Here is a 15,849-nt window from a genome sequence, read left to right as displayed (position 1 = left end):
AGAAGAGATTGATTATGAAGAAAGTCCACACTGACAAGAATAGTGTAGATATATTAACTAAGGTAGTTCCCGGAAGCAAGATTGAGCTTTGTAGTAAGCTTTCCGAGATGAGGTTCAAGTGATCATGGATGTGATTGAGTCTTCCCCGTGTTGGGCTGGAAGGGGAGATTGTTGTGGATGTCCAACCCACTTGTTGCATAAGCAAGATTTTATTTTAAACTTGTGTTTTCTGGCCTTAATTGGGTCTAATTTTTTGGCTTGGCCCATATTAAAAGCCCTAAATTTTCTTTTATGTGATATGAGGATGATCTAAGGAAAAAGAAAGGGAAAAAGAAGCAGAAAATTGGAGAGAAGACAATAGTTCGGTTTTTTAGCGATAGCTTCCACAAAGTTGTCCATTGTTGGAGTTTGAATCGTTGGCTCATGTTACAATTTCGTTAGGTTGTTCGGAACACACAAGACCTCCTTTGGAACGGTTGGATCATTGTTTGAAGCTCTGGTTTGTTTGTAATGGTTGCTGAACAGAACTTGTAAAACTGGGTGATTTTCATTCCTTTTATCTTTGAAGTGTTCATCTTTAATATATGAAAGTATTTATGGGTAGTGAACCTTTGTTCCCTCAATTTTATCATATAAGAGAAGTTACAAGGGTGGACTCCTCATAAGTCTTGTGATTTTTACTCTTCCCATCGAGGGGTTTTTTCACGTATAGTTCATGTGTGCTCTTTGTTTTTAATCTTGCAAAATTTTATGGTTTATTGCTGCCCATTATTGGTTGATTGCTTGATTATTATCTGTGATGTTTTTGGAGAACAATTATTTAGTTGATTGTTTTGAAAGAGATTTTAGTGCGTTGTTATATTATTTGGGTCCTATTGCAGTACGTCTCACTATTCTCTATTGGTTAAAAGTGTGATCTATCTCTGAATCAAACACAACGCTAACATTGTCCACTTTACACATGCACAACTCCCCGTCGCATTAAACAATTCCCAAATGAGAATCATAGAGTAAAATAAAACACTACAATATTCAAACTTCTACTAAACCACTACTACTGAGTAGTATTAATAGTAAGACTGGGTCGATACGCAAGGAAGCACTGTAATAGTTTCGACAAACTAAATTCCTAGTGAAAGTGGTAAATGAAGGGGGGTTCTGTGGAATGAGAATTGAGAAGTGGACAAATAAAAGTGCACGAATGTAAAGTGCAAAAAGTAAAAGTGCAAGAAAATAAAAATGGTCTAGTTTAGGAATTACGATCCACTCAAGTGTTCGATTTATCGTAGGATTTATAAAGGTAATTTCTCAAGCATTCAAATGCTTAGCTTACTTGCCCGGTAATGTTGTGATAAGTGCTTGAATAAATTAATTAAGAACTTAATCAAACTAAGTGCTCGATGAACTGGGTACAAATGTGCTCCATGAACATTTAACACATGCATCACGATTAAGGTGCCCACTAAGATGATTAACTACTAGGTAATACCAAATTACTAACCGATTTTGCTTTTAATCCTAAACCGATCAAGCCAACTATGTGACCCTAGTAACGTTGTGCATGCCACACACCCAAGATATGATTTATTGCTACATGACTATTAAACTAACCGCTATTTTTCATTGACTAAGATGATTAGCTACTTGGCTTGTGAAGTGGTTAATATGCAATAATTCATATAAATGGTGCTCACTATACCTCTGTTTTTATTAACACACACAAGTTGTACCCTACCACATTCACCAAAGTGTAAATTAATGCAATATCAATTAATACATGGAAGTATTTCAAGGTCGAATCCTCAGTTAAAAATTTACTAATGGATAATACAACAAGAAATAGATGTTTGATTAGTCAACGACAACTTGCAAATGTAGAAACCATTCGAAAATGTATAGTGAGTGCGCATTTCAATTGCATGAAAGGTAAAGAAAGAAATAACATGAAAATATATTGTGCTAGTTATGTTATTTCGAATAACATGAAAATATTACCTCCTTTTTATTTACATCAAAAGGAATTTTTATACCAAAATTAAAAGGATCGAAACCCGATAATTGAGGTAATTAATAAATTAAACTATTCTTGAGTATTGACTAATTCCTCTCTTCCTATTCTTGGTAATAATAAGAATTTGATTGGAAATTGTTCAATACATACAATATGAAATTAAAATTTTTTAAAATATAATGATTAAAATTAATTAAAAAAATGGCACAAGTATTTGAGTATTGACTATTTTATTGGTAATAGTAGGGTGTACAACAATCTTTGATAAAGCATGATTAGTAGAACAATCCTGCATTTATTTATTAATAGTGAATATGCTCCCATAACCATAATGTTAAAATCAAAATCTTTAGAATTTATTGTTTTAATTATTGAAGGAAAAGGATCCTTTAATATGGTCGCTCGCCAATAACATTCCCTGGTGGGTCATAGTTGCAAGTAATGAATGTACCGCCATTGCTACACCTCACTTTTGCACATCCAACTTTTGTTGAGTTATTCCACACAACTTGAGTGTAGTGGCCACACATTTTGTCTTCCACGCATGTGTTGGAATCATAATCGTAGAATTGTTTCTCATTCACCCACATTTCAACTGCCTGAATGCCAGACATTTCACCAAAACTCATTGCAAGATTTTCCCCATAAGTCCCACTATTAGAATGTAACAATTGGCAGTCATTGCTACGTTCATTGGCATATTGTCTAGCATAGTTTGCCACTTCCTCATCCCATTGGATAGGTTGGATGGGCTGAATGCCAAATTGTACAGCACTATCTTGACCACGGGCACGAGCACGAGCATCATTGTGTGCATCGACATAGTCTTGAGGAGAGTCTTGACCAAGAGATGGAGGAAGCATGGTGATAATACTAAAGACACATAACAAAGACAAGGAAAGTTTTAGCATATCCATTAACTTGATTGTATAATTCGCTTAGAAAATTCTTCAAAATTGATGTGGAGAGAAATGAGATGACCATGATTTCTATTTATAACCATCATATCGAAGAATACCGTGTTAAAATGTGACATTTCAAACACATTTAATAAATCAATTTGTTGACCTCCTTTTCTCTTCCTTGCAAATATTTAATTACTTTGGATTGCACCTTTTCAAAAGTTATATGTTACATAGTTTAAGATTAGATTAGTCAAACTAACTTGCATTTTCCAATCCAAACATAATATTTTTTTTATCATGAGGAATGTTTAAAAACCAAAACTATAAATCAATTTCTAATCCAAACCTAAACTAATATATTTATACATATATACAAATATACACATACATATTTTAAAATCTATTATTCCAAAAAAATTAATGGTGGCCAAAATATTGTCTATTTTATTGATCATGAAGAAATGTATAGTCACGTGGAATTTACTCAAATTGAATGGCTATTTATAATTTGGCCATGTGTTGAATTAGGAAAATAGCAACAAAAGAGATAGAAAAAAAAATTTAGCCATCTTGTAAAAGTATAGTTTAAGATTTAACATAGTCTACCAATAAGTTAAATTGACATAAAGTTTGGGCTATCCAACTTGAGGTCAAAGGCTTGATTTTCACGCCCTCTCAAAACAAATATTACTTTTAAATTTTAATTTCATCTCTTTTAATATTTAAAAAATTTAATTTGGTTTTGAAAAAATTGAAAAAAAATCAATTTATATGCTTCAAATATTTTAGATTCGATTAATTAAAATTTTAAAATAGTAATTTTCTCAATTAAAAAATAAAACTTTTTACATTTCATTTTAAGTAAACTTTAGGTTTGATTAAGCAATATATCATTATAATTTTCTGTAGTACTCACGATTAATTAAAAATATTTTTATAGTTAACAAAAATTGATATTAAAATTTTCAACTTTTAACAAGAAGAGAAATTTAAGACTCTCATAAAATGATTAATATATATTACTGGTATTAATTTGTTAGTTATGATATATTATTCTTGAATTGATGCTAGAAGACTATTTCATAAGTAATAAGTATATATTACATTGTATAAGTACTAAAAACGTGTATAAATATATCTCAAAAAATGTGTTTTTTTTACCACCATAAAAATGTTAAATCTATAAAATTTAAACATTATATATATTAGATTATAGCTTTTGTTTGCATTTTTATATTCCTATAAGACTATTATTTAGCTTATTTAAAAGAAACTAGAATTATTTTTTGTTATTTTTAAATTCTCTTTGTTAGTTAATACCTACTTGTATTATAAAAAAATATTAATGGTGGGAAAAATATATAACACCAAATATATATATATATATATATATATATCTTTAGTAGTTATTGATATTGAACAATTCTTGAGGCAAAATAGAAGTTATCCAAGTTGGGTGGCTATTTATAATTTGACCATGTTGTAAAAGTGGAGTTGTTTGGATTTTTTTTTTCTCTCAATAACATATGAATAAATATAGAATAAAATCATACAGTTCAATTGCTTAATTCTCAACAAGTGTATGGAGTGGTTATCCTCACAAGATCCAAAATGGGTCTTACAATAAATTCATCTTTTTCAAACCTAGAAGATCATGAAGATTTGGTTTAAAATATTTTTAGAAAAATTAAAAAAAAAAAGACCATTGCAACTTTAATAAACAAAAATAAAACTTGGGCGAGTGTCCTTATGTTTTTCTTTTTTTTGCAAACGTGTCAAAAATATCTGCCTGAAAATTTAATGCTATTTGATTTCTATGTGATTATTATATGATTGTTATCTGTTTTCTATGTGATTACTATGTGATTACCATATCTACAATTAAAAAAAAAAAATTGAAGTTATGGTTTTGGTTTCTTAAAATATATTTGACATACAATGCAATTTTTCTATAAAAAAAATTACTACAACATATAAAATAAAATAAAATAAGACTCAATATATATACTTAAACTTTTAGGTTGAATCAATAAAAATTATAAAATAATCATCGTGTCAATTAAAACCAACTTTTATAAGTGAACTAATTTAGACCCTCAATAAATGATTATCTAAACTAATTTCACATATAAAAAGAATGTAAAATTATCAAAATAAAATGATTTTTCTCAAAAATTCTATAAAATATTTAAGAAAAAATGTCATTAAATTTGTTCTAAGAAATTGGTAAGATTATATTTACCAAAAAAAAAAAACCATTAATTTTCCTTTTATATTGTTATAGTCTATACATATAATGAAATCTTATTCACACATGAAAAGCGTGAATACTGAATTTTAGAAAAAAGCTTAATAGATTGTTTAATAAATTTACTGATGAAACTTTAGAATTCTAACTAATACAGTTATTAGTTTACATTTTATTTGAATCAAATTTTAATGCACCGAAGTAAGACCTGAAATTTATAAAGATTTAGACACTTTATTAATATATATATATTATATGAAAATAGATGTTTTATGAAATATATTCTTCAAAATTTATGCTCCTTGTTGACCTTATTTAGTGGGCGTCTGTTGGAATGTCTCAAAATGTGTGGTTTCGGACAATTTGGTGTTTGCGTTAAGATGCAAATTCTATAAAATTGATAGTTTCGTTATCATGAAGATTTTCGATTTTGTTTCCTTATCTGTTGACTTTTGAATATATTGTTAGGGTTTTTCTTTTGCATTCCACGGTGCATATTTATGAGTTGTCTTTGTGTTTGCTCAGGTTTTTGATGATTTTGTGAAGAGAATCTTATTGCCAATGTCTTGTTATGTCAACATGAGTCCCAAGTGTGTGACTTTCGTGGAGAAGGCTGTGAGTTATGTATCTAAGTAGTTTTCATATAGAGACTACCAATAAACCTCTTGGAGAGAAAAAGTCTTACACTTAGGGAGAACCTGAGTGTTCATCTACTAATGTTCCTACATTTGAGAGAATCTTAAGGTGTTTTGAGAGGGAGTCTCACATTTAGGGGTAGTCTATGTGTCAAGTCAAAAAGTCAAGCTTTTTATGTATCGTTGTAATGTTATTTTTACAGATAAGTACAACATTGTAATTACTTTACTTTTACATTAGTAGATTCATCCTTCTTGGTCACATTGCCCCCTAGATGTAGGTATTATTTTACTAAACTGGATTACCAATTTCTATGTTACATCTATGGTTTTATTATTTGTCTTTATATGTGTTGCTCTGCAAAGTGTTGAGGCGTTGTTCTTAGCATTTGTGATTTTGTGCTAGATTCCTTCGTATTTTCAATTGGTATTAGAATGGATTACCATCACTTGGTTGTTTCAACTCCTTTGTCAAATGGAAGGTATTAAAGAAGGTAGGTCTATCACTCGACTTCTTGTGCTAGACGGAACCATCTATGCCTACTAAAAGACAAGAATGATACCCTTCTTAAAATCAACTAGTCACAAAACCTAAAAGTTATCATGATTGGTTAGACTTCTGTACAAATAGATGGTGCAAATGGTGGAAAGGTTCTCTAGGGAACTCACATGCTCTAATGCTATCTTCAATGGAGTTGACGAAATTGTGTTTCGGTTGATTAACACCTGTGTTTCTATCAAAGAGGCATGAGATTGTTGGGGTTGATTCCCTGAATCTCATAGGGTCCTATAGTTTGTAAACATTTGTATGAACAAACAGGTTTATGATTTATAATATGAGATATTTTATTCACTTTAGTCTATGAAATATGAGATATTTTAGTTACGTTAACCACAAACAAATAAACTAAGATTCCTGGTTATTGTTGTAATTTAAGCATGTATGTGGAGACATACAAGTGGATCGTCCCTTGATAACCTAAATGGTCTATAGTATATGGATAAATGAGGGAAACCTTATCCTGGTGACACTAGGATACGACCCGCTTTGTAGATGTTACAAGTGTTGTAAACTGCTACAAATGATCTGATCCTGATCATTCATGTGGAGACTGCGAGTGGGGTATCCTAGACAAAGGAGTTTGTATAAGACCGGATCATGAAATGTTTAGTCTCGTTATATAACGACATTCATAACAGAGACTTTCATTTCACTAGGATGACCATAGGTAACATGACCTCAATCTTGAGTGAGTTGGGAACTCTTGCCTATAAGGGCAGTCCTTTGATTTGCATGGGTGCGAGTGGCCAGATCGTCGACTCAAACCTACCATTTTAGGGATTTGTCTGATTAGAGAGCTAGGAACTCAGCTACACAAGACGAAATTCACTCCTTCTTTGAAGCAAGGGTAAGTAGATAAATTGCTCCCTTGAGGGCTGATTCCGGGGCTTGAACAATGTGGCGCCACACCTTCTCTTGGCCCGAGAAGGGTTACTCATAGTAGGACTATGATGTATTGTTCATTAGAGGAATCAGTGGTACTTAAGAAGTTAGATGTAACTACAAGGGCAAAACGATAAACTGACCCAGTTGTACTTACGAGCGATTTGTGAAGGTTCATTATATTGTTGATTGGTTATATCTAATGAACACAGAAATATATCTGTACTGTGAAGAGTGTTGTTGTTAGTGGAATGCCCGACAGTTTACGAATGATGGATATCGTGATTAAATAATTTAGTTATTTATTCACGTACCATTGGAGCTTCAAGCTAGAGGTCCATAAGGTCCCCTTAGTAGCTCAATGGATTCAAGTTGAGAATCAATTTTTGGGTTAGTTTGAAGTGTTCAAATTAACAAGAGAAAGTTTGATTATATATGATATAATTAAATTGATTCAATTATATGTAATATAATTGATTTGAGATATTAGATACATTAATTGGAGGAATTAATATAAATATGATTTATATTAAATGCAATAAAGGAGAAAAAGAACTATAGTTTATATGTTGCATATGATGTGATGTTAAAACTATAGGTTATAAATATAATATGATAAATTAGTTATTATATTTATTTATAAAAAATCTATTATAAGATGATTGATTTTCAGTTTTATCTCCTAATAACCGATCAAGTGAGAAGTTATAATCAATTTTTTGATAACTAATTGATGTAATGAAAATCGTTTTCATTTTTTCATAGGAGATCGTGCAAAAGGCAAAAGTTATACGATAGCTTTGAGAAAGTAAACAATCAAGGAACGAGTAACCGTTACGATAGCTACTCGCCACTAAACGATCGAGTACCAGTCTAAATGATAGATTTCTCCTTTCTTCCACTTACTCGATCATTTACTTGATCATCCAATTCCTTCATCCCTCTACCAAATCCATACAGAGCCCACACCTCGTAGATTCTCACGCCAAAAATACCAAGGTGGTAGGTTTGAGTCGACAATCTGGCCACTCAAACCCATGTAAATCAAAGGACCACCCTTATAGCCAGGAGTTCCCAACTCACTTAGAATTAATGTCATGTTACCTATGGTCATCCTAGTTAAATAAAAGTCTTTGTCATGAACGGTGTTATATAACGAGATTAAACATTTTGTGGTCCGGTCTTATACAAAATCCTTTGTATACGATACCTTCGCTCGCATATCTCCACATGAATGATTCGGATAAGACCATTTGAACACTTTATAACACTTGTAACATCTACAAGTGAGTCGTATCACCAGGATAAGGTTTCCCTCCTTTATCCATATACTACAGACCATTTAGGTTATCACTTAAGGCGTGATCCACTTGTATGTCTCCACATACATGCTTAAGTTACAACGATAACCAAGGATCTTAGTTTATTGGTTTGTGGTTAATGCAACTAAAATATCTCATATTTCATAGATAATAGTGAAAAAAATGTCTCATATTATTACATCACAAATATTTGTTCATACACGTATTTACAAACTACAGGACCCTACGAGATTTAGGACATTAACCCCAACAATCTTACTACTGGAACTGCCTATGTACCAGGCGATGAGATTTTAGCTTTCATTTGAGGATTTTGAGGTTGACTGTATTGAATTACGTGAGGTTAAATGAGTTCTCTTGATTATGTATGTAAAATGTTATGAATCCTAGCATGGACCATGTTTTAGTTATTTATATGATTGGCTGGATGAACTGTGAACATGATGATTTTATTTGAATGTTGTGGGACTATGTTTAAGACACATGTTATATGTATGTTAGTGATTGTTTCACTTACCGTTAGTTAGTTACCCACTAGAGGTGGTGACCTCTTTCGAGGCTAACCACCTAACTATTTTGGTAAAAACTAATTGGTTTTCTTAAGTAGTTTAATGCAAGTAAACTAAAATAGTTTGTTCTTTTTCAGAAAATTCTTTAAATGGCTACCGTCACTTTAAGTTTACTCGCCGTGAATAAGTTAACGGGAGAGAATTACGCTAGTTAGAGAAAAAACATCAATACTATTCAGATCATCGATGATCTTCGATTTGTCCTAATGTAGGATCGTCCTCCCATTCCAGCTACCAATGCTCCTTGAAATGTTTGGGAAGCATATGAGCATTGGACACAGGTGAACAAAAAGATCCAAGCGTATATCTAGGCAAGCCTTAATGATTTCTTGGCCAAGAAGCATGAGCCCATGCTCAAAGCTCATTAGATCATGGAGTCTCTGAGGGGAATATTCAGACAATCGTCTACACAGCTCAAGATGACGCTCTAAAACACATCTTCAATGCCCATATGCAAGAATGGGCATCTGTCTGACAACATGTTCTCAACATGATGGTCCATTTCAACGTGGTAGAGATGAATGGGTCGAGCATTGATGAAGCCAGTCATGTTAGCATCATACCAGAATCTTTACCTGAAAGTTTCTTGCATTTCCGTAGCAATGCTATTTTGAACAAGTTGACTACAACCTGACCACTATGCTTAACGAGCTACAGACCTTCCAATCCTTGCTGAAAAGCAAGAAGCAAAAGGGTGAAGCAAATGATTCTTTATCTATAGTAGGTATCTCTCTCAGTTAGTCTACCTTTACCTATTCCTGTATCAGTTGCTTATGTGCTAAAATGACAAAATTTTCTTTTACCATGTCGCAATCTGTCTCTTTTGCACTATTTAATCTAGTTCACAATGATGTTATGGGACCTTCTCCAATTATTTCTAATAGAGGCTATCGTTTTTAGCTTCATTGATGATAACAGTAAATTCACTTGGCTATTTCCATTAACTCATAAATCTGATGTGAGCATTATTATGCATCAAATTGTTCCTTTTGTTGAAAATTTGTTAATTGTGCACTTAAAAATATTTCGGTCTGATGGTGGAGGTGAGTTTTCCAATTCTATTTTTCGTACATTATTTACATCTAAAAGCATTCTACATAATAAATCATGTCCATATACTTCTAAATTGGTGTTGCTGAACGAAAGCACAAGTACATTGTTGAAACTGCAATGTCCCTACTCTTTCATTCGTTAATACCAATTGACTTTTGACCCTACGCCTTCTCTATTTTTGTCTTCTTAATTAATTGCATGCCTACTTCGACTCTCAATATGATGTCTCCTTTTGAAAAGCTTTTTGGCACCACTTCTGATTTGCTACATCTAAAAGTTTTTGGGTGTGTTTGTCATCCCTTGTCAAAACCCTATAATAAGCATAAACTTGAACCTAAAACTTCTCAGCATGTTTTCTTAGGGTATACCCTTAATTTTAAAGGTTACATTTGTTATAACATCCACAAAAAAAAAAAAAAAAAAAGGATTATCTATCATCATATGATTTTTCATGAAACTACGTTATCATTTTCTAACACCACACTCAGTTCATCCCATTTGTCCCTTTCTCCTTCTCCTGATATTCTTTAACAACTTCTATCTCTTTCTCAATTTCCCTCTTCCATTGTTTTCTCTTTTTATCCTTCTGCTAATACTTATATACTAGCTGCCATTGAGTTTAATATGCAAGGTTCTTCTACAAGTACTACGTCAACTACGTCGATTTCCTTTTCATTACCATCTCCACCTTGACCTCCTAGTCTGTCTCTCCCTACATGTACCCTCACATCATCCAACAACCTACCTATAAACTTCCAACCTTCCGAACCTTCACTTGCACCACGAACAGCCAACCCACGCATTCCTATTAATACTCACGCCATGCAAACTTGAGCCAAATATAGCATCACTAAACCTCGAGTCCTAAACTTTAGTGTATATACCACCACTCCTCTTGACCCTATTTCATACACTAAGGCATCGAAATTCCCGCATTGATGATCTACCATGGTGTAAGAATTTTCTGCTCTTCAGGAACAGGGCACATGGTTCCTTATTCCCTCCTCTTCTAATATGAATGTCATTGGGTGAAAATGGGTATTTTGCATGAAATACAGTGTTGATGGTTTTGTTGCCCACTGTAAGGCTCGTTCGGTGGCAAAAGGGTATCATCAAATTAAAGGATTTGATTTCTCTAAGATTTTTAGTCTTGTGGTTAAAAAAAACCCACTATTCAGGTCACCCTTACGCTTGTTGCAACCTTTTCCTAGCCTTTACATCAGATGTATGTCAAAAAGTTGTTTATACAACTTAGTCTGTGGGCTTTGTTGATCGATCATGTCTTGAACATGTTTGCTTACTTCACAAAAGACTTTATGGTCTTAAGCAAGCACCTCGAGCATGATATGATCACTTTGCTTCCCATTTATTCACATTGGTATTTAGTATATCTGCCGCTGATAACTCCCTATCTGTTCGGTGTGTCAGTTCTTCCTTGAGTTATCTCCTACTTTATGTTGACGATATAGTCATGACTGGTATGGGTTCTAATTATGTTTCTCGTTTAAAGCTCCAGTTATCTACTGAGTTTCAGAGCTCTAGGCTGCCTCAATTATTTTCTTGGCCTCGAGATTCATCACAATCTTAGTGGTAGTTTTATTAATTAGGCTAAATATCTTGTTGACCTACTTCGATCTTGCATTTTAGAGGTTGTATTAGATTTATCTAGATTTATTTTGATTCAGTGCTATCAGATCTTCTATTGTAGTTTTTCTAATATTTAGGGAATATTGTTGTAAGTTCACATTGGCACCCTATTATAAATAGGTACTCATACTTCATGTTAATAATTAAGAAAAATAACATTAAACTTAAATTACATCATTCTTATCTCTATCGGCCTCACAGGTTGTGCATTCAATCATACCTTGACTGCATCTCTAAGAGAGTATGGGAATAAATTCATATATAATTGGTTTGCAATGACTCCAAGAATCACAAACTTGTTGCAAACATCAAAGAAAAACTTGAGGTGAAAATGGGGATCTTCAGATATGCTTCCACAAAATTGCCCAGTAGTGTTAATTATCTAGAACATAACTGGTTTTAGCTCAAACCACTCCGTTTCATAATTTGAAGGCATAGTTCCAAGGTAGAAATTACAGAGTTTAGATGCAATATATTCTCAGAGACCTCGTTCTCAATTCAATTATGAGTATGAGGTTCATAATCTCAGGTTCGTTGGCAACACTTTGTTATGCTTGTCTATTTCTAGCCCACCTTACTCCAAATATTGGTTCCTATTATCATCCATATTTCTTCCTTGCTCAATGCTTCTCGCTCTTCTCTGCTAATGAAAAGTGTGATTTATCTCTAGATCAAACACAACACTAACATTGTCTAATTTACATACACAAACTCCCAACTCACATTAAAAAGATCACATGTGAGAATCAAAGTAAACTAAACCACTACAATATTCCAACTACTACTAAAAGATTAGGTCGATATGCAGGCAAGCACAATAAGAGTTTTGACAAGCTAAATTCCTAGCCAAAGTGGTAAATGAAGGGGGTTGTGTGGGATGAGAATTGAAGCGTGGAAAAATAAAAGTGCATGAATGTACAATGCAAAAAGTAAAAATGTAAGAAAATAAAAGTGGTCTAGCTTAGGAATTAAGATCCACCTAAATGTTCGATTGATCATATGTTGTCTAAAGTTAATTTCTTATGCATGCAAGTTCTTAGCTTACTTGCCTAGTAATACCGTGGTAAGTGCTCGAGTAAATTAATTAAGAACTTAATTAAACTAAGTGCTCAATGAATTGGGTACAAATGAACTCCATAAACATCTAACACATGCATTACGATTAAGGAGTTTGCTAAGATGATAAGCTACTAGGTAACATCTAAATTACTAACCAATTTCGTTCTTAATCCTAATCCTAGATACGGTTTATTGCTACTTGGCTATTAAACTTACAACTAATTTGACTGACTACAAGTAATCTTTATGTTAGCAATTATACAAACATGATCAAGCTTAACATACAACTAAGCTTAGGAGTTCAAGTAGAAGAGTAACCATAAACATTCAACAAGAAATCAGAGATTAAGACCAAATCCTCCCAATTAATACAAACGAGTTTCTCCTACTCCTAAATTACCCAATTTACCTTGGCCACAAATGAGATCTAAGGTTGAAAAATATGAGACAAGTGTCAAAGAAAAGGGAAGAGAGCTGAGGGAGAAGAAGAGATTTTAACATGAGATCAATTCAATGATCTAAAAACGAGAGAATAATCATTGTGTACATTTTCAATAGCGTTGTGACATTATAGATACCATTGCAAAAGTATTGTGTTCTCATAATTTACCTTGGTGTTCTAGCACTCGGGCTAGCATGGTGTGGCGTTGAAGCATTGTCACTTAAGGTGGTCTCATAATTTTTCTCTTCCTTTGACCCATTTACTTTTCTATGGTTCAAAATAGTCTGTTTTAGCTTTATTTACTCAAATAATTGATTATTTTATATATGCAATGATCTATTATGAAAATATTCCAAGGTTTTTTTCATGAGACTTGAAACAATATGTATTGGACATGTAGGTGGATCATGTTTTAAGTAATAACCTAAAGAGTCTATAGTATATGGTTAAGGTTGGGTACCTTATCCTGATAACACTATAAATACAACCCACTTTGTAATTATTGCAAATGTTGTAAGTGTTACAAACGATTTGATCCAAATTGTTCATTTATAGACATACGAGTGGGGGTATCCTATATAAGGAGTTTGTATAAAACTGGATTGTAATATATTTAATCTCTCCTTGTAATAGCGTTGACTTAAGAGATTAATATTTCATAGTATAATCATGTAACTCGGTCTTAATCTTGGGTGAGTTATGAATTCTTCTCTATGAGGGCAGTCTTTTGATTTGTATGGGTGAGAATGGTTTGGGTTGCCGACTCAATAAACTTACCATTTTGGAGACTTGTCCAAGTAGGGAGTTGGGACATAACTACACAAGATGAAATTCACTCATTCCTGTCTTTAAGGTAAGTAATGGAGTATTTCTTTTACGTGTTGATTCTAGGTCTTGAATAAAGGGTACTCACCCTCTCATTGACTCGAGAGAGACTTAATTTATGATAGAACCGTAAACAGATTATTCATTAAAGAAACTAGTGGTTCTTAAGGAGTAAGAGGGAATAATATTAATTGTATATAATATATTGATGGTATATAGGTACATTATATAATATAAAGTTAATTTTGAATAAGATTAAAAAATTAGACTTTACAATAAAAGAAGACTTAATATATTTGCATATGATACAAATATTAAAATAGTATGAATTAGATTCATATTGAAACTATAGGTTAACAGTTATAATGTGAATGAGATTCAAATTAAAACTATAGATTATGAGAGAACTATATTTTTTTTTCTGAAAAAATCAAATATTTAAATTAAATATAGATGTTTAATTTTTTAAATTAATTAATTTACTTTAATTAAATTAAAATCGCTTTAATTTAATTAAAGGAAATTAGCAGGTGGTTATTCCCACTAATTAGAGAGGTTGTTCTCTACAAATGGAAAGTTATTGTGAGAGTTTTTCTTTTGATTATGAACTATCCCTCTAACTCCCAATTTGTGTCAATATTTTACTGTGAAATGAGTTTTTTCTGAAAATATCTCCACGTTAACACAAATTCCCTTTGTTCTTTCAAAAATTCGATTCCTAGAAATCAGTCATTACAAAGAAAATAGTCGAAAAAGCCCGATGGTGGCTTCACAATATTGTTCATGGAAGCTCGGTTCGTTGAGGAATTATGAAGACCAGGGAAGTTTGAAGAATGAATCTTCAAAGGTATATTATTTTCTTCCCTCTATTTTCATGCTTAACTTGCTACATATTGATGTAAGTTTCTTCTTTTCTATATTGTAATTTCAAAACAAAATTGAAGCAAAGTGATCACTCGTTTCTACTGTAAGATTCAATCTCTTCGTTTACATCATAACGTTCAATTCTACCTTATAAGTGCTTGAAACCTACAAAAATATAATATAAATACATTAAATAATATAACGATCTCGAATTATAGCCATGAAGGTATGGTGTGGTAGTTACATGCATTTTTAAATTTTCTAAATAATTAAAACAATACAGTAAAATATGAAATATTAGATTACATTATATTTGAAAATGTATAAAGCTTTTGTTGCCATTTTGGAATCAAAGAACATAAACCTTTGTCTTTATTAGAATATACTCTATGGTTTGTCGTGAAATCTAAAACTACAATCTTATGTGGCACAGTCTCTTTCTAACTTTATTTGATTGCTTAGTTATTGGTATTAACTCAATTAAAGATTAATTCGTACAATAGTATCATAGAAAAATAGATTTTTTCCACTCACATAATTCCTCTCTTCCAAATCTTTGTAATAATAAGAATTTGATTGAAAATGATTGAACATACAATATGAAATTAAGATTTTTAAATATAATTATTCAAAGTAATGAAAAAAAGACAAATATTTGAGTATTGACTATTTTTTTTTACCATAGTAGGGTATATAATAATCTTTGATAAAAGTATGATTAGTGGAAGAATCCTCCATTATTTTTATTTATTAATAGTGAATATATTCCCACAAACATAAAATTAAAGTCACAATCTTTAGGATTTATTTTTTTAATTATTGAAG

General features: G+C 31.9%; 2 pseudogenes; both read right to left on the bottom strand.

Annotated features, from left to right (window-relative positions):
• The window catches only part of LOC120077249 (ABC transporter C family member 2-like), a 93,733-nt pseudogene that overhangs the window by 12,177 nt on the left and 65,707 nt on the right, over window positions 1-15,849 (bottom strand).
• Window positions 2,225-2,954, bottom strand: LOC120078279 (pathogenesis-related protein 1 pseudogene; annotated as a pseudogene).

Source organism: Benincasa hispida, chromosome 5 (assembly GCF_027475165.1).
Source record: "Benincasa hispida cultivar pf3 chromosome 5, pf3_genome.v1.1, whole genome shotgun sequence".
Classification (NCBI taxonomy): Eukaryota; Viridiplantae; Streptophyta; class Magnoliopsida; order Cucurbitales; family Cucurbitaceae; genus Benincasa; species Benincasa hispida.
Note: the sequence above shows the minus strand (reverse complement) of the source record. Positions and strands in the feature narration are given on the sequence as shown.